The sequence below is a fragment of the Euphorbia lathyris genome, chromosome 7, assembly GCF_963576675.1.
Source record: "Euphorbia lathyris chromosome 7, ddEupLath1.1, whole genome shotgun sequence".
Lineage (NCBI taxonomy): Eukaryota > Viridiplantae > Streptophyta > Magnoliopsida > Malpighiales > Euphorbiaceae > Euphorbia > Euphorbia lathyris.
The window spans coordinates 83,287,706-83,306,521 of record NC_088916.1 but is presented as its reverse complement, the minus strand read 5'-3'; the positions used below and the strand labels follow the sequence as shown (position 1 = coordinate 83,306,521).

The 18,816-nt window shown below is 38.5% G+C and overlaps 1 long non-coding RNA gene across 1 annotated transcript; it reads left to right on the top strand.

Moving 5' to 3' along the window:
• The first annotated feature begins 14,367 nt into the window (after positions 1 to 14,367).
• LOC136235315 (uncharacterized) lies at positions 14,368 to 18,097 on the top strand. The gene is made up of 4 exons (XR_010691763.1): positions 14,368 to 14,395; positions 17,516 to 17,581; positions 17,726 to 17,783; positions 17,879 to 18,097. It is a non-coding gene; the product is annotated as an uncharacterized lncRNA (long non-coding RNA).
• The last annotated feature ends 719 nt before the right edge of the window (positions 18,098 to 18,816 follow it).

Below are 18,816 nucleotides of genomic sequence, written 5' to 3'. Positions count from 1 at the left end.
ACTTCTAAATTTTCATATATGAAATAACGGATTTAACGATGGCTCTGATACCACTGTTGGAAATTAGTCTAAGGTATAGCAGCGGAAATATAAAATTTTTAACCTATTTCCATTAACCCTAGGATCCGTTAATCGTTATTTCATATAAAGAGGGATAAGAAGAATTACCTTTTAATGATCAATCTACCGTTGTTAATGAAGTGCCCACAACTCTTCTCCGAGTTCCCAAGCACGAAATAAAACATGGGAAGATTAAGTTAGAATCAACCGTTGAATAGCAACCAAAATAGATTGCCTCTAATTAATCAACACAAGATCAAGGATAAAAGAAATAGATGAAATCAATTGATCGGAAGGAAGCCGTAGAAAATCTCGTCCTCGAACTGGGGGTCGAAAATTCTCTTTCTTTCTTTAGGGTAGGTTTCGAAAATCACTAGCCTTGGATTAGGGTTTTAGTGATTCGAAAATCACATAGTGGGGGTATTTATAATCTCTTGTATCTAATCCCTAGTTAGATAGAATTAGGTTACTGAATAGGAATTCAATTCGGAATAGAATTCCTAATTATTATCTCATTATATATCTAACATATTAAGGATAATAATAATAACCTTATTGGATAATAATAGGAGTATTATAATCTAATTAAAACTCTTAACTTATTTATCTCTTAATTAATTTAATTCATAATCCTAATCTAATTAGGATTGATAAAAATCAAATCAATTATTCATGTACATACTACATGAATTTCGACCCCCCCCCCTTTGGTGCATGGGCCTTATTGGGCTCAATTGGGCTTCCATCAATTAATTAACATCTATCTCTCTTTTCGGTTCCAAGTCTTATGTGTGACCCATTAGGTTCCTATTACTACTGGCCGTATGCAACTATTAAATTAATTTTCAAAGAATTATATTTAATCTTTGCATAACGGAATGATGTACAGAGTATGTGATTAGCAAGTCCATAATCATTCCCCCAGAGCCATGAGAAGACAGGTTGATTCTATCGTTAACCTTTCCGTATTAGTTACAGTATAATTCGATCCCTTATCAACTACATCCTTGAACTGAATCTTATGACTATGGATGATGTCAAGTCACATATAGCGAGACGTTCGTTTTACTTGTACAGGCCGAGTCAACTCAAATAGATAGGTTAAGTGAAATCTGTATTTCAAGTCTTAAGCTATCACCTTGCAAGGATTTAGAGTCGAGTCTTCCACAGGCGATCCTTGGATGTATCTCCCATTTATCGGGAGTGATAAATGCTCAATCCAATATATAACGATCCCGCAATCACTTCCTGTGATACCCAACATCTACTGTTCACACCCCAGAGTCATCTCTGTTAAGGATCGTGTTACACCAGAGTCAAAGCGTCACATTCCGTAATCCAGAATACCAATTAATATTCCTTTGAGTCTGAGGATTAGTTATACCTATTAATACCAATGAGATGAACAGGTGACAAGGATGAATCTACCCATCCTGTTATCTCAAATCGGATCCCCAATCCTAATGAACTCCCTTTCATTGGATCCACGTAACTGTCCAGATATCTGTATATATGAAGCTTGTGAGATCAGCTTTCTGTCGGACAGAAGACATTGTTACATGCAAGTCTCAACAGTGATATGTCAATCCTGGGCATATCACTTGACTTGGGGTGGTTTTAAGTTTATTAGTTTATCATAAAGTTTAGTCTCACTTCATGCTTGTATGAACACTTTATGATCACTTTAAACAAACTTACGGATTTCCTTTTATTAGACTGTATTTAGTGCTTAAAAGGGATTACCTTTATATAGTTATAAAACATATATCTCATTAAAACAAATGATATAAAGAACACTTCATTTACATTAAGTTTGTATCCTAGAACAATTGTCTATAGGACACTAAACACCAACACTATAGGGTTCATAGCATTAGCCTCTGACCTTCCAAATTCAACTCATGATATTTGGTGCATGGATTTTTCTTCCGCCAATTTTTGTACAACTATCATACAAAAGAAAAGAAGTACGTATTTTGTCTAGAATGGTCGATTCATAGGGTGAGGCTTGGCGCAACGGTAAACGTTGTTCTTGTGTGAAAGAGAGGTCGCAGGTTCAAATCTTAGGAGCGGCCTCTTGCCAATAAAATTTGCAAGGGAAGGGTTGCCCCTAGTAGACCCTTGTGGTGGGATCCCTCCCCGGACCCTCGCTTAGTGGGGATGCATAGTGCACCGGACCGTCCTTTATGTTTTATGCGATGCATCCGGCTATTAAATAACATATTTTGACATGCATACCCTATGTTTAGAGTTGCATGTGTGTGTGAGTGCCTGTTGTATGTGTATTTTTCATTTGGTATCTCTTCTTTCTGGATTTTATTTTGTTTCGCAGGACTGATGTTGATGTAAGATTTCCAAAACCTTCCATGTCAGCAACTCCACCTGATAGCTGCATGGAAACTGAGAATCAGCTCAAGCAGAAGACATGTGAAATGGAGAAGTTGACAGAGGATTTAAAGCGAGATCAAATGCTGTTGAATTCTGCAAGATTCAATTTTGAGAGAAAGAAGGAAGAGTTTGTTAAGGTTCTCGCACAAACCTCTGCATACACAGCTCAGGTATTGCCCTGAACACATCTTAATTGAGTTAGATTGGAGTTGTATTTTGCAGAATTCAACAGCATTTGCTCTCGCTTTAGATGCAGGCAGGCAGGACAAGATAGGTTCAACCATATATGATATTAGAAGGGGGGGATCAAATCCTTATTAGGATAACAACTCGAAAAAGTCTTCTATTCCGTTATTGTTTATGAATGGGGTACGAATTTCTTTTCGTGAAAAGGGCAGCTTATTCAGTTATCAGGAGCAATTGGTTTTGTGAAGTCAATGGTTTGAAAACCATCCTTTTCGATATGTGGTGTGCAGTAAGGACCGGTTCGTATTAGGAGTATCAAATCTGCCATTTTTTTTCCTTTTAGTTTTTCACCATTAGGAGTAGCACTGGGTAAATTTATTAACTTTTTGTAACACCCTGGTCCAATATCATGTAGATATTGTCCGCTCTAGCACAAATCCAACACATTGGGCCTCACGGCTTTAAAACGCGTCTGCATGTATTGGATTCTCATCTCACTAATAAGCCCTAGTCACTCTCTCTCCATTTCCGATGTGGGATTCAGTTCATTCCTGTCCCTATCGTCATCCCTTAGGGGTCCTTGCTCAAGTCTTCTACCCCGGCGCCACCCACTCCGGACCAGGTCGTTACAGGCCCACCAGCTTCCGCCTGGTTCGTCCCCGAACCACACATCGTACGTGGAGAGTCGGCTCTGATTCCAATTGTAACACCCTGGTCCAATATCATGTAGATATTGTCCGCTGTAGCCCAAATCCATTGGGCCTCACGGCTTTAAAACGCGTCTGCATGTATTGGATTCTCATCTCACTAATAAGCCCCAGTCACTCTCTCTCCATTTCCAATGTGGGATTCAGTTCATTCCTGTCCCCATCGTCATCCCTTAGGGCCGCTCCTTGCTCAGGTCTTCTACCCCGGCGCCACCCACTTCGGACCGGGTCGTTACACTTTTGGACTCTTAACATCTTCATAATCAGTGTTTTTAACTGACTTTTTTGTATTGACTGAGTTTTACAAGTTCTTTCATAATAAGTTTTTGTTTCTATCAATTCTTTAAAATTAATAGTTAAAATAGATTACATTAAATTTGAAGTGACAAATCTTTATCCTATTTTATAAAAATAAAACATCTATGTTTTTATTTTCCAACATAGTCATAATTTAGTTATAAATATTTAATTTAGCGATATAGAACTTAATGAAAGAAAAATATTGGCCTAGAATTTGTCCATAATTGTAGATTGACTCTCTAAACTTTGCAAGTGTATCACCAGTTTATTGAACTTGATTATTTCGCATCACCAACTTTTTGAAGTTGTCCATAAACGTATATTAGCTCATTGAACTTTATAAGTGTCTCACCAACTCCCTAAACTTATTTATTTTGTAACAACTAAATACAAAAATCTCTTAAACCTAAATTCTAAAAATACATCTCCATCTATGCAAGAGGTAATTTTTTCTCTTCTCATATCTTTCAACTTATTATAATAGTTAGTTTTGCAGGTTTAAGAGATCGAATGGATAAGAATTGAAAGTTAATATTATGATCTTTGTATTTAGTTGTTACCAAATAAGCAATTTTATGGAGCTGGTGAAAAACTTATAAAATTCAGAGGAAGTAAGTGAGTTATATGAAATAACTTGTTGTGTTTTGATGAAAGGTAAGGTAAGTGGTGGTTTAATAATGTAATTATATATAAAATTACTTATCATCTCATTTGTATAAATAAAAGGGTTAAGGTGCAAAAATACCCCTAACATTTTGGGTCAGGAGCAATTTTACCCCTAACGTAAAAATTGGTGCAATTTTACCACTAGCGTTGGAAACCAAGAGTCATTTTACCCCTAACATTAAAAATTTGGATTAATTTGAGAAATAATTCATCAAACTGTCTTCTCGATCATGAATCTTATCATCTATATTTCACACGTGCGTCATTTTATCAGTAACAAATCACAAACATATGTTGGGATATGAAAAAATATAAAAAAATAAAAAATATACTTTTTTTTGGTAGAATAGGAAGGCTCACGGCCCAATAAAAAAATATACTGTATCTTGTAAAAATTGGACAAAAAATTTCAAAAAATTCACTGAATTTATAAATACTAATCTCTAATTCAATTATTAAATTATAAAAAACATGAAATCATTTTTTTAGAACGAATTGATATGAAATTGGTGCAGAATAAGGAATAAAAATATATGTGTTTTATAATAGTGTCTGAAATTGACCCAAATTATCAACGTTAGGATAAAATTGCACCATTTTACACGTTAGGGGTATTTTTGTACCTTAACCCTAAATAAAATAAAAAATTATAATTTTGGAAGAAAAACATATGTATCACAATGTCTCTCCAATTTGGGAGTTTAAGAATTATAGTTTTTCAGAACAACATTTACCATGAAACAATATTTTTTATTTTCCAAAATCAGCTTTATTGGAGCTTTCTTTCTCTAAAAATTTCACTCCTTCTTCTAACCAAACAACACCTAAATGATTTATAATATCATTAACTTTTTGAATTTTTTATTTCGCGTCTTCAAGGGTGATTTTAAGGCGTTGAGTGATCATTGAAATAAAAAATTGTAACATTCAGTGGCCATACCGTTAAGAATTGAAGTTAACCGGCCACAGTGTTAAAATGAGTAAACTTCAGTGGCCATGGGTGTAATTTACCCTCGCTTACAGTTTCTAACCGAACCGACTTACCACTACAAAGAGCTGTTCATGTATAAAAAGAGCATGGAAGAAGCGCAGAAGTTGATAATTCATTTCAATCTCCCGCCGAAAAGATGACTGATGGTCACCTCTTCAACAATATCTCTCTCGGTGGTCGCGGCCGGGCTGTAAGCTATTCCTCTCTCTTCATCTCTATTCTTCTTAATTTTGCTTTTGTCTGCTCAGATTATCGCCTTTTCTTTTGACTGGTTTTTGGGTGTTCGTATTGTTTTCTACCTGGAAACCCTAACTTCTCCTAATATTCAATCTTACTTGTTAATAGCTATGTTTTTGTGTCGGTGCCTTGTCAGGAATATGAATGCCAAGAGATGAAATGACCAGAAATTTAATTATGTTTTATTTTCTTCCGTTTTAGCTGTAGTTGTGATATCCTTCCAGACTTCATTTCACCTTCTTGCTCTCTATTTTTCTTGTCGGGGATAATTGTTGGTTCTTTCTGTCCCTGGATTTGGATCGCTAGATTTAGAGAACTAGCAATTGTGTTTCATAAATGAAACCGATACCATTTTTAATTTGACCATGACCTCTTTATATTGGTTATATTTTTTTTTTGGTAATAAAGGAGGGCCGAGCCCAAAGCAAACAGAAAGAAAACTAAAAGTTGATATTCCGGCGTGTGGAACGTCTAAGCCGATCCGCACTCAGAATATCCTGGAGGCCTACAGGAGGCACATCACACTCGTGATGACCCAAAGAACAAGATCCTGGGAAATTCGCCATCCAGTCAGCGGCTTTATTACCTTCTCTAAACACATGAACCAACCTAACCTCCCAACACCTCAAACGAAGCTCCTGACACTTCTTAATTAACCAGGCGTACGGATGGTGCACTCCGCTCAACCCTAGTATGACATCAAGGAGGGCTTTTGAGTCCATTTCCATAATAATTTTCCTATACCCCTTATTCCAAGCCAGCTTCATGCCTAAGTAAATGCCCCAAAGTTCAGCAAGCGTGGCCGTACAGACACCAAGATTAACCAAGAAACCACCTTTCCAATCTCCCTGATGATCACGGATCAGGCCTCCTGCTGAGGCATACCCGGGATTTCCTTTGCTAGCACCATCAGAATTAATCTTCACCCATCCAGGTTCAGGGGGAAGCCAACTTATCCAGATTAGGCTCTTACCTGACCCGCCTTTAACAGTAAGCAAAGCTTGCGCCTGTTTGAGCTCCACAGCTCGGTCGACAATGAACAAAGCCTTGTTATCCGGGGGTCTCTTGTTCGAAAATATTTTCTCATTCCTCCATTTCCAGATCCACCAAACTCCTTGAGCAAAGATACTCGACCACGGTGCTCCCTTGATAACCGTCTCCTGGTTCAGATTGGTTTGCAGCCAATCCGCCTCACTAATTTGGAAGAACAAGTAAAGGCTTCGACTTGGGACCAGCTCGTACCAGACAGCCTTTGCTTCCATACAGTCACATAAAACATGGATCTGGGTCTCTACCTCCCCGCAAACCAGACACGCCGGAGAAGCCGCCAAGTGTCGTTTCCAACGGAGCTCGTTACAGAGAATTCGTCGATGAGCCACTAACCAGAAAAACTCATGCACTCTTTCTGGGGCAGCGAGATTCCAAATGAGTTTCTAGTCTTTGCTTTCCTCCGGCTCAGATCTGCACCGTTGTAAGCATCGCAGTCCCTACGCCACCGTATACGATCCAGACATTGAAAACAGCCAATACCAGTCATCTCCATCTGTTTGCTCAGGAATAATGACTAGTGAAGCGAGCTCAAGCTGACTTGTGTTAGGCAAATACGGTTGGAGGCTATGCCAGTCCCAAGAAGACCCTTGCCAAAAGTCAGCAACTTTCAGATTCATCCAACTCGCAGGGATTGGGTTGACGGTAGAATTAATTAATGGTTCAGAACCGCACCAGATATCCGTCCAAAAGCTAGTGGTCTTACCATCAAAGATAACCCTCCCTAAACCTTCCTTGAGAAGAGCAGCTCCAGCAACAATACCCTTCCAGGTAATTGATTGAGAAGCCCTGCTCATGAACATAGACATATCATTCTGAGAAGCACAATATTTTTTCCGTAGAATTTTAACCCAAAAAAGATCAGTCCTTATTAGCATCTTCCATGAGAGCTTTCCTAGCAAAGCCACATTAAACTCCCTGGAATTTCTCATTCCGAGCCCCCCTCGCTTCTTAGGCAGGCATGCCGTCAAGAAATAAGGTGGATTTTCTTACTACTCGAAGATGACCCCTATAGAAATTTCCTGTTTTCAGAATCAAGCCTGGAGCAGATGCTGGTAGGAAGTAATTTTGATTGCATAGAATAGGCCGGAATTGCGTTAGTTACCGATTTGATCAAAGTGATTCTTGCTGCAAAGGAAAGATTCTTCGACTTCCACCCTGACAACCTGAGCATCACTTTATCTACAATGTGCTTATAAGTTTCCCTATTAACTCTCGAATGGATAAGGGGCATTCCAAGATAAGTTCCAAGATTCTCGGTTCGTTCAAACCCGAGAATGTCACAAATGCCACGACTCACCACGTTTGAAACATTAGGCGAAAAGAAGACTCGCGATTTAGAAAGGCTGACCTTTTGACCAGAGCAATCGGCAAAGAAATTCACAATGTTCTTGATTGTCACAGCCTGGGAAATAGAAGCCTCAGCGCACAAGATGATATCATCAACGAAGAAAACATGGGATAAGGTAGGCCCAGCTCTCGATAACCTCAATGTCTTCCAATTTTGACAAGTGATCGCATCCTCAATCATATGATTCAAACGCTCTAAACACAGAACGAACAAGTAAGGTGACAGCGGGTCTCCTTGCCGGAGCCCACGAGTCGGAGTAAAGCTGGGAAGTTCTTCCCCATTCCAAACAACCCTCATTGAGGTTGTAGCAACGCAGTTCATGATAAGGGTAACCCAATTCTCTCCTAACCCCAGAAGTTCAAGAGTTTGACGGAGAAAATCCCAACTAATTCTGTCATAGGCTTTTTCGAGATCAAGTTTAAGAATCATACCTCCAATGCGGCCTTTTTTCTGTCTCCAGGAATGGATAGCCTCTTGAACAAGGATCACATTATCAGTAATGTTCCTCCCCGGAATAAAGCTGCTTTGGGTTGGGCTGACAACACTGCTCAGAAGGGGCTTTAATCTGTTAACAATTCATTTTGTAACAATCTTATAGAGGACATTGCATAAACTTATTGGGCGGAATTGGAAAATATACTTCGGGCATTGCACCTTGGGGATAACCGTAATTAAGGTTTCATTCAGCTCTGGCTTCAGGAACCCCGAGTTTAAGGCAAGTATGGCCACAGAACACACCTGTTGACCCATGAAATGCCACATTTTCTGAAAAACTCTAGCTTGGTAGCCATCAGGTCCAGGTGCTTTGAACGGAGCCATCTCAAAAAGCTCCTTTTTAATCTCAAAGGTATCAAAATTCAAAGCCAGCCTATCCAGATCCTCTATCGCAACATCCGGAAAGGAGGTCAGCGTGTGAAGTTCCGGTCTTTGGTCATCCTCTTCAGAGTAAAGACGGCTAAAATAGGTATGGACCAACTCTTTAATCGTTGCAGCATTCCACGTCCACACCCCATTCTCATCCCGAAGCCCTGCCACTTTATTTCGACGGCGTCTAATGAGCGTTGAAAGATGAAAGAAAGAGGTGTTACGATCTTCGAATACCAGCCACTTGACTCTAGACTTCTGGTACCAAAAATTTCCTCCTGCTGTAGAATTACATCAATCTCCTCCTGAAGTTGTCGTTCCAATTTTAACAAGCCTCCTGTAACTCGATCAGCTAGAGCCTTCTGAACGCCAGCTAGACGACCAAAAGCCCGTTTTTTGCGGGTGGCAATGTGGCCAAAAATGTTCTGATTCCAATCCATCAGCCTCGGAGTCAAACGTTTCAGTTCTTCACAGATGTCGCTCTCGGGCTTCCAATCAGACATAAGAATTTTAGAGAAGCTTTCATGCGTCAGCCAGGCAGCTTGGAACCGGAAGGGCCTCTGCACATTAGTGATTAGAGTAGTATAGCAAGAGATAAGGATCGGACAATGGTCAGACTTGTTCCGAGGTAAATGGCGAACTGTAGCCTCGGGGAACAAGAATTTCCAGCTAGAGTTATATAACGCACAGTCAAGTCTGCAAGCCACCCTGGTTCTGGGGGAAGACCCTTTATACCAAGTGAAACGCGGGCCCTGGAACTCGAGGTCAATGAGATCCATACGGTTAATCCAATCAGAAAAGAAAGAACATCTGTCTAAGAGTCGTCTAGAGCCACCTTGCTTCTCTTCTGCCATTTTAATACAGTTGAAGTCTCCTAGTATCACCCATGGCCCAGTTAGTTCCTCTTTGAGATTCACCATCTCATCAATGAACAATCTTTTGAAGCTCATTTGGGGACGCACATATACAAACGTAGCATCAAAACATCTCCCCCAAGAAACTTCATCCATCATACTAACCTTGGTGTGTAAAAATTGCCTATTCTCCCGTAAGATCGTAATGCTAACCCGATGACTAAGCCAAAACACCCAGATGCCTCCACTAAACCCCTCAGTTTCCACAATAGCAAAATTATCAAACTGGAGCTGCCGAGCAAGGGCCGTGGCTCGTGACCCAGGGAGCCTAGTCTCCAGAAGAACAAAGATATCAGGATGATGAACTCTAAGTAAATGCTTACAGCTTCTTAGGAATTCAGTGCCCCCAGCACCAAAGCAATTCCAAGAAATAATACTCATCATAAAAATGAATAACAAGAACGGACTAGGCAACACCTAGAATCAACGCGGAGCTTGGTTAGCCCCGTTCACCTTAGCCTTATCAAGGCTAGTCACTTTTGGATCGAGTGTCAATTGAGTCGTATCAAAACCCGTGGGATTCCTGCGAAGAATTCACCATTGCACCGCCCTTCTCTATTATACGTAGACCACGCCCATTCGCAGGGGATTTCTCCTACCCTCCCATGCTATCAGCACGACTCCTCTTTGTGCGGTTTGTATTCCTATCATTGGCTTCCAAATCCACAGATGGATTAGCTACACCAAATTGAAGACTAGCAAATTTCTTTTTGTTGGTGAAGTCCCTGAGAGTACTAGTAATACTAACTCCTGACGATTTCTTTCCATGTCGGCCTAAGCTAAGGGGGTGATTCTTTGATGTGCTAGCTTTCGCTGAGAACACCTTAGAACCTGACATCTCCATCTGTTTCCCTATATCCGACTGTTTCGCTGTAGTGACAAAAGGAGGGTCAGCTCCGAAATTAGTTTGAATAGTATCAGGAGCTTTCATTTTGGTTTGTGGTGTTGCATCCCTCACCCCCACCCCTTGGGCTCATGGTGTATAGCGTCTTTTTGGCACCATCATCCATGGTCCATAATCCTGCACCTTTTCACCCTCAGCATTCTCAGCCACCGTCCTGTCTAGTTCCATGTTCCTCATACTCCGAAACCTTGGCCACCAACTCATAATAGTCGTGAAAATCAATCCCCTGAAATTTCTTCCGGTTCTCGAATTCTAGTCCACGTTGGGCAATCTTTACGAATTCGACCTCGGGGATATTGATTCGACATCGATGTCGCATCTTTTTGAATCGGTTGATAAAATTTTCAACCGGTTCCCCATATCGCTGCGTCATTCGGGACAGTTCCGCCACATAAACTTCGGGCTCCGTCTGGTAGAATTGGTTGTGGAAGAGCCTTTCCATTTGCTCCCATACGTGAATGGACCCTGATGGCAAAGTGGCATACCAGGAGAACGCCGGTCCCGTTAATGATCCTGGGAATAGTCGCAGGCGCAACATGTCGAAGTTCGTATCCATGCTCAAACCACTGCACTGAAAGGTGAAGCGTGCCATATGTTCTATGGTGGATTGCCCTTCCTCTCCTGAAAATAAAGTGAAATCAGGGACTCTAAAATTGTGAGGTAAGGGATAGAGTTGGTCATACTGCCGTGGGTACGGTTTTTGGAATTCGGGTCGGTACACCTCCCTCACGGCTGGCCCATAAATCTCTTGGACGATGTTCTTTATGCGCTGGGCCTCTCCTACGTTGTTGGTGGGTTCCACGCATGTGTGCGTCGTCCGTTGTCGAGATCTCCGAACCTTTCCCCTTCGATCTTTGCTTTGATCCAAGGTAAAATCTAGCTCTGACTGACTTGCTGGCAGGCTTAGCCTGACTCGTAGACACCTTCCTCCTTACCTTTTAGCTTCCTTGCTTCCCCGTTAGTCTTAGTACTTGCCTTCTTACCTTACAGAAGATAAAGAGAAAGAGGTGGTTCGTACTTGCCTTTCCCCTCCTTTTACTTTCTCAATAATAAAGCCTTTTACCTTTGTATTTGTTCGCCAAATCTTGTTCAGTTCCATCCAAGCTCGGTTTTGTCTGAATCTTCGGGTGAAAGCTGCTTCCTCTCCCATTGCCCCCCGAGTTACGAGTATAGCTCTCCTCGTAATGTTCGGCATGGTTACTAGGCCCAGTATGAGACCTAAACTGTTGTTGAGGTGGTGGGACTTGAACGGGTTCTGGGCTGATCCTATCACCGCGCTCATTGAACCTGAGGTTTTCTTCTCGGATTGGTGGAGGGGTATACCTTTCACTGGCACCTGAGATCGACATTCCTTTTCCATTGCTTGTCGGTCCTTGGGATCTTGACTTTTGTCAGAAAAGCTCGGCACATTTTTCTGGGATTTTGCCGATTTCTCCGGTTAAATCGACAATCCTCTCCTCGAGGGCCGGAACCTTGTTGGAATCGTTTATCGTCTCGCTGTTAGCTTTGAACATGGCCTCGTTGCTAGCTTGCATTGCTCTGTATATAGCCTCATGATTCTATCTCATGGATTGTGAAAACCCATGTAGAAATTGGTTGATTTGCTTCTCCATATTTGCTATAAATGGTGCCAAGTTGAATATGGGCGGGCCTTGAGGTGGTTGTTGGTTTGTATCGCGACTATGACTCACAGTCTCGGCCACAAAGCCTTCGGGCATTCCGGACTCATTGTTACGGTCTTGGTTTTGATTTTGACTCTCTTCGGAGTCCGATGGAATTGGATCTTTCCCGGTGTTCTTCCTAGGAGGCATCCTTCGTGAGTACTTATAGATAAAAATGATGAAATCGAGTTAGTAATCTAGTGTTGAGAAAGAAAGAACAAGAAAATAAATAAACACTTATTGATGGAATAAAAGCAAAGCATGAAAAACAAGTAGTTTAAAAACTGAATGAAAAATACATACGTGGTATGAAAAGAAACGGGCTTTTAAAATTTTTGGTAAAAAAAAAAAACAAAGGTCCCACTGGGCGTGCCAAAAATTGTTAGCGTTAGCTAATAAATTTTGGTAAGGTAAAGTGGGGCGAGAAAAAAAAATGAGTCGTGTTTATATGCAAAAGGGTATTGAAATTTTTGGCAAAGCTTAAATAAATGTCCCACTGGGCGTGCCAAAAATTGTTAGCGATATTTTCGAAATATGCTAATTTCAACCTTGTCACGTGTGGTTAGGGTGAGGGCGTGCCAGCGAAGATTATTTCTCAATTAAAATGGTTAAGTTTATGGAATTTGCGCGCCAAAACTTGAAATCTAAACGAGGCGATTGGCGAGGGACGCAAGGATTGAAAAAGTCCCTCTTGGGTCTCTCGCGCCGTTATAGAAACTTTGCGAGATATATTATTTTTATTTAAGCTAATATGGATAAATTAAAGACGGAAAGATAAAGGAAATTAAAGTGCGAAATTGACACGAGAGTTTGGAAAAAATGGTATTTATTGATATGAATGAGTGTTTGAGTACATGTGTTCAAAGTAAGCATTAAAATGAAATGAATTACAATTGAGAAATCTCTATATTAAACATATAGGTAATCAATTGAATTAGAATAAACAAATCAATATAAAGAATTGAAATGCGATAAAATAAATTGAAATTCAACAACAAACTCGGAGCCACAATAGCTATCTCGGATTGATGTTGAATTTTGGTGTTGGTGCGAGGTCCTCGGAGAGCTGCAGCCGGTCGGGCCCGTACGGTATGTGATCTTTGGCGATGTCGAAACGTGTGGTAGGCAAATGGGATAGATTTAATCTTTAACTTTGGGAGGCTCGTTTGGATGCTTAGAAACACGGAATCGGATGAGTAAATAGTCTAAATTGAACTTCGGAATGTCAGGAACAAACTTTTATAAGGGGTCTAAGGCTAAAACGCACTTTAAAAGGGCTAAATTGAGAGTTGAAAACAACCGGACGAATCTAGAAAATTCTGGAAACAGAGTATCTAAAAGAATTTGAGCTGGAAACACTACAACAAATCATCACTTGCGCCACGAATCATGCCACAAAAATTCAAAATTCGTGGCATATTTTCATTTAGCCACGGGAAAAATAGATTCTAGTAGAAACTTAGGATCACATGATTTATTTATGCTACGGATGATGTTTTTTCGTGGCAAACATACACTCATGCCACGAATTTTGCCACAATAATTTTTTTCGTGGCTAAATCTACTTATGCCACGGAAATAATTTACTCGTAGCATAAAATCATTATAAAACAAAAAATAATCATTACTAACTATAAAAATACAACTATTATTATTAAAATATCAATAGAATTAATTTGGGACTTTCAATTTTTTAAAATTACATTGAAAATAAAAAATACTAAAAATTTGAAAAGAAAAAATTTAAAATTAATTTCAGATTTTCGTGGGTTTACAATTATTTTTAGCGCTATGTATTCCCTCCAAAACAAAAGTACTAAAAAGTTGAAAAGAAAAAAACACCGCGAACCCATATCTTCTTCCCACCCTAGAACTTTTCTTGTTCTTTCTGTGACATTAACAGGAAAAGACGATGTAAAAGAAAACCTCTTAACTTCTAGGGTACCTGTTTATCATTCACGATACCTAAATCCTAAATCGACTTTAGCAATTGATATAAGGGTTGCAACCGCTAGTGCAGCGGCTATGGGATAGGCTAAAATTGAAAACGGGTCAAGTCAGATGTGGATTGGTCATATCAAATGGAGAGAACTCCGACTTCTCGTATGGTTCAATTCAGGTGCGTATATATAATTGAGACCCTACTCAATTCATTATTAATGTTTTCTTCCAAGTCATAATGAATTGTTGTTCTGTTATATGTTTAATTTAATCTCATAATTAAATGTGTGCTTTTCTTAAATTTTATGAATAGAAATGTCTTGAATGAGAAAGCGTTTCGATAATGCTTGAGCAATTGTGATGTTAGGGGAATGTTCATGTATCCTATAAGAGGTTGTGCAGATTGTTGGATCTTGATGTGTTAAATTAGAGAGAGTTTACAATGTATGTGACACTATTCTTGATATATTTTCGGTAAAGCTGCATAATTGAATGAGTGTTGAGGTATTTACATACATTTTCATCAACTAGTTAATTAATTAGGGTTTATGGGCATCAAACTGCATCAGATTCTTTAGGCATTTTGCAGCTTCAGCTTAGAGGCAAAGTTAACGGAACGGAATAGAACGAATTGTGATGCTGTCGTTTTATCCCCAATCATACTAAGATATCAAGCAAGATAATAGGTTATGTGCAAATCAGGTCAGAGTTTGTTGCTGATTCCTATTACTTACCATTTGTTTGTTTCTTGATTTTGGTAAATTACTGGGCATCTGCTCATGTACTTTGTACATGTCTATATTATTGACTTCGGTCATGCGGACTACAGAGACACTTCACACATCATCATATTCCTTACAAGTTAATTATTTTTGAACTAGATTTAGACTGATTTATTTAATCTTTATTGTTCTTGAGTCTTGAATGTTATATCTTATCATCACATTAGTTCTCTCTAGCTTTTGGAAGCCAGCATGCATATCCCCATTTAGCCATAGAATGAGCAGCGGAACTGACTTCTCTGCCTTCATGTACGAATATTAAAGATTTCAAAAGAGATACAAGAGACTTTATTTCATCAGTAAAATCAGTCATTAGAAAACTAGGATCAAACTGAACATTGAGGGGATAAGGTACCAAAATAGGGCTATGGTTTTTGGGGAAGTATCAATTTAGGATCCACATACAAAAAATAGCACTAATATAGGCTTAACGTTTAAAAAATGGTACCAATAGGCTTATTTTGATACCTTATCCCCTTGAATCACTAAGAGTGAATTAAAGGAGATTACCACATCCTTCAAGAAACAATCTATAGCAATGCATTATAGAATGCTAACAACTCTGCATATTCTGGATTGACACAGTTAATCATCCAGAGAGTAGCGCTAATCATAACGGACCAAATAGTCTCGAGCTACCACTCCAATTGTGCATTTCAGGCCATTTAGCAGGAAAGTGGCATCACAATTGAACTTCACAAGCGAAGAAGGGCCCTTCCTAAATGCGAAAAGCATGCTGGATAAAATTGGAGCTGCAAAAAACTATTTTTCTGTTACATTTTATTGGAATTGAAAGCTGCCAAAATTGATTTTCTTTGCATGGGATCCAATCGAGTGGCATGGATGGATTTTCTTATGATTTCTTTTATATCACAAAAGCCAAACAATAGCACAAAAGCTTAAAATCCTCCTGATCTGTTCGGTCAAAAACCATCAGCCACCAATCCATATAATCTCTTCCACCCACTTTATAAACTTTCAAAGGAAGGCTACTAAACTTCCACAACTCTTATTAAGAAAAAATCTTAAAATCCTCCTCATCCATTTAGTGATTAGCTTTTATTTCCAATGCTTTCTTTAGTGACTAATTTTATGCAATTTCCAATTAACATGTTACTTGGCTCAAATTATATATGTAAATGATCACTTTCAACCTCATTTTCATATTTATACTGCAGAGAAAATAAAAATTTGATTGGAACAATGAGATATGGTAGAATGAACACTCATCTTCTCATTTTCATCAATTTATTTTCTCTGACTTGTAGTATTTATACCTTGATGTCCTAATATTTCCAAAGGGCCCTGACACCCGACCAAGTTCTGGTATACCTCTTAGTGCTGATGTTGACAAGCAGTAAGGTAATTCTGCTTATTCTTTAAACTCAAGTTTTATATTTTTATTCGTCTTTGCACAGGTAAAAGATATAGTTAATGTGTGATTATGTAGTTAATTATAGGGGGGAAGAGGGTATACTAGGTTGGTCTTCAATTGATCCTTCTATAAGGAGAAACTCTGGTTAAATTACTAGTTCAGGAAATTTTTCTAAACAAAAGGGTCATGTTGCAAATGATATACCCTTATTCAAAGATCCCATGGTAAGTTATTCAATCACAGTGCTATGCTTATGTGCTATGGTGTCAATTAGACATGGTCATTGGTTTGTCCTATTTTTGAAACTTACTTCTACACCATCTTAAGATTGATTAGATGCTTAATTAGATGTAAATTCCAAATGGCGTGTAATTTAATATGTAGTGTATGTGAATTATGGTTGTGTAACTATGATGACAAGTGAACATTTGAAAGAATTTGCACAAGGCCTTGAATTGAAAATATAAAATACCAGTTCTGATGGACAATTAGAAAGGATATCATAAAATGGGATTCAATAAGCTATGTACTATTGTTTATCTGTTTACACTTTAACCATTTTGAGAATTGCCTATTTCTATTTTATTCAAAGGCCGCTAGGGATAGTGTTTGGCATAGAGTTGCATGCTTTGTGATTTTCATTGGTCTATTAATTTTGTATTTGTCAGCTTATCTATACAATAAATTTCATGAGTTAGATTGATTTCTAGAATAATTACAAGACCATGGACTTGAAGTTTACGGAGAGTGTTTGTTGAGTTTTTGCTCAGCTTTTTTAGAAGGGACTTGTTTATAAAGGTTTCAAGATCTGTTGCTTTCTGTCTGAATTAATTTGTTGAGGTATGTTGTATTAGTAGTTTCACAAAAATTGATTCAAATGAACTATTGTTTTATTTCTTTATTGAACCTAAGTTGTGTTTGCCGTGTAATTATGTTGGAAAAATGTGCTAAATTAGTTTGAATTATGTTTGATTGTTTGAGGGTATTTTTTGGATTTAGATTTTGTTCACCATTCTTTCATATGCTAAAGGAAAATTCTTATCGGTCTTTTTATTAGAATTAATACTTTTAAAAATTGAAATATGAATTTTTTTGAAAGCAATTGAAATATGAGCTTGCTCCTTTGTTCTTTCTTCTATAGGTCATGTCGTACTTCACTGGTTGCTGGACCGTACTATCTAATATGGAAGATGGTCAGAATTATAAGGTTTGTTATACTTATTTTTCTTATGTTTTCCAACAAAATCTACTTTTTGTTTGCAAATGTTATTATTCTATGAACTTTTTTCAACTCAACACTTCTTGAATATGCATGATGTGCCTGGCCTTGAAATAATTGTGGCATTTCCAGTTGTCAATGATCCACACCATGTAGGTTTTGTGCCTTGGACAACGAATCCATGGAAATTGTAAGAAGAAATTTATTTCATTATGAAGGTCTAAACATTTTTCTTAATTAAGGAGATGTGATGCAACATATTGAATCTTTTTTTTTTTTTTGTAGATGGGAATACAAAATGGAGAGGAAAATGTTTGTGCTATGGGTGATAGGGACATATGCTTGCCATTTCTATTCGTTTTGATGACGAGTGGATTGTGGTTGCTGCCACTTGTAGACTTTACCTCCGAGGAACTTCTAGATTGTCAACTTGATGGTTTGAAAATACAAGTAATAGGCTTCTTTGTGGAATGTAAAATTGTGTTATCAACTCGAACAAGTTATTAGTGTCTTATTAAAATTGTTGTGGTCCTAGGTCTGCTGACCACGAAATTATTTGCCTTCAATTACTTAAATAAAATTCTTGTTTGATCAAATAAAGTTGTTTTTTTTTGTTACTGATTTTAATATTCTTCCCTTCAATCCAAAAGTTCATATAATAATAATAACAAAAGAAATTAAGAATATTTATCAAAATTTGATAAAGTTTATCGTGGTTAATAAGATTTCTAGTCACAAGTTTCCTACTTTTGTCACGGTTATGCTTGTGGCTAAGTAAGGTTTTTAATAAACATTGTTCTTTTTTACCATGGTTATGCTCGTGGCTAAATGGGGTCGATTGCCACAGACTGTTATGTCTTGCCACATGTATTTTACTCTTGCCATGATTTTATCCGTGGCAAATGGATATGATTAGCCACGGATTTTCCCGTGGCACAAAAATGAATTTATGCCACGACCATTGTTTTCCCGTGGCAACTACCTAGCCACGATCACTTGCGCCACGAGAGTATCCAACTTGAATTTTCGTGGCTAAGTAGTATAGCCACGGAAATATTATACTTGTGCCACGATTCGAACCGTGGCGCAAGTGATGATTTGTTGTAGTGAAAGATCGGTTTGTAAATAGAGTTTCTAAATACGGAATTAGGAAACTAAATATACTAGATCGAACTTCAGGAAGTCGGGAACAACTTTGTTGAAGGGATTGGAAGCAAAAAATG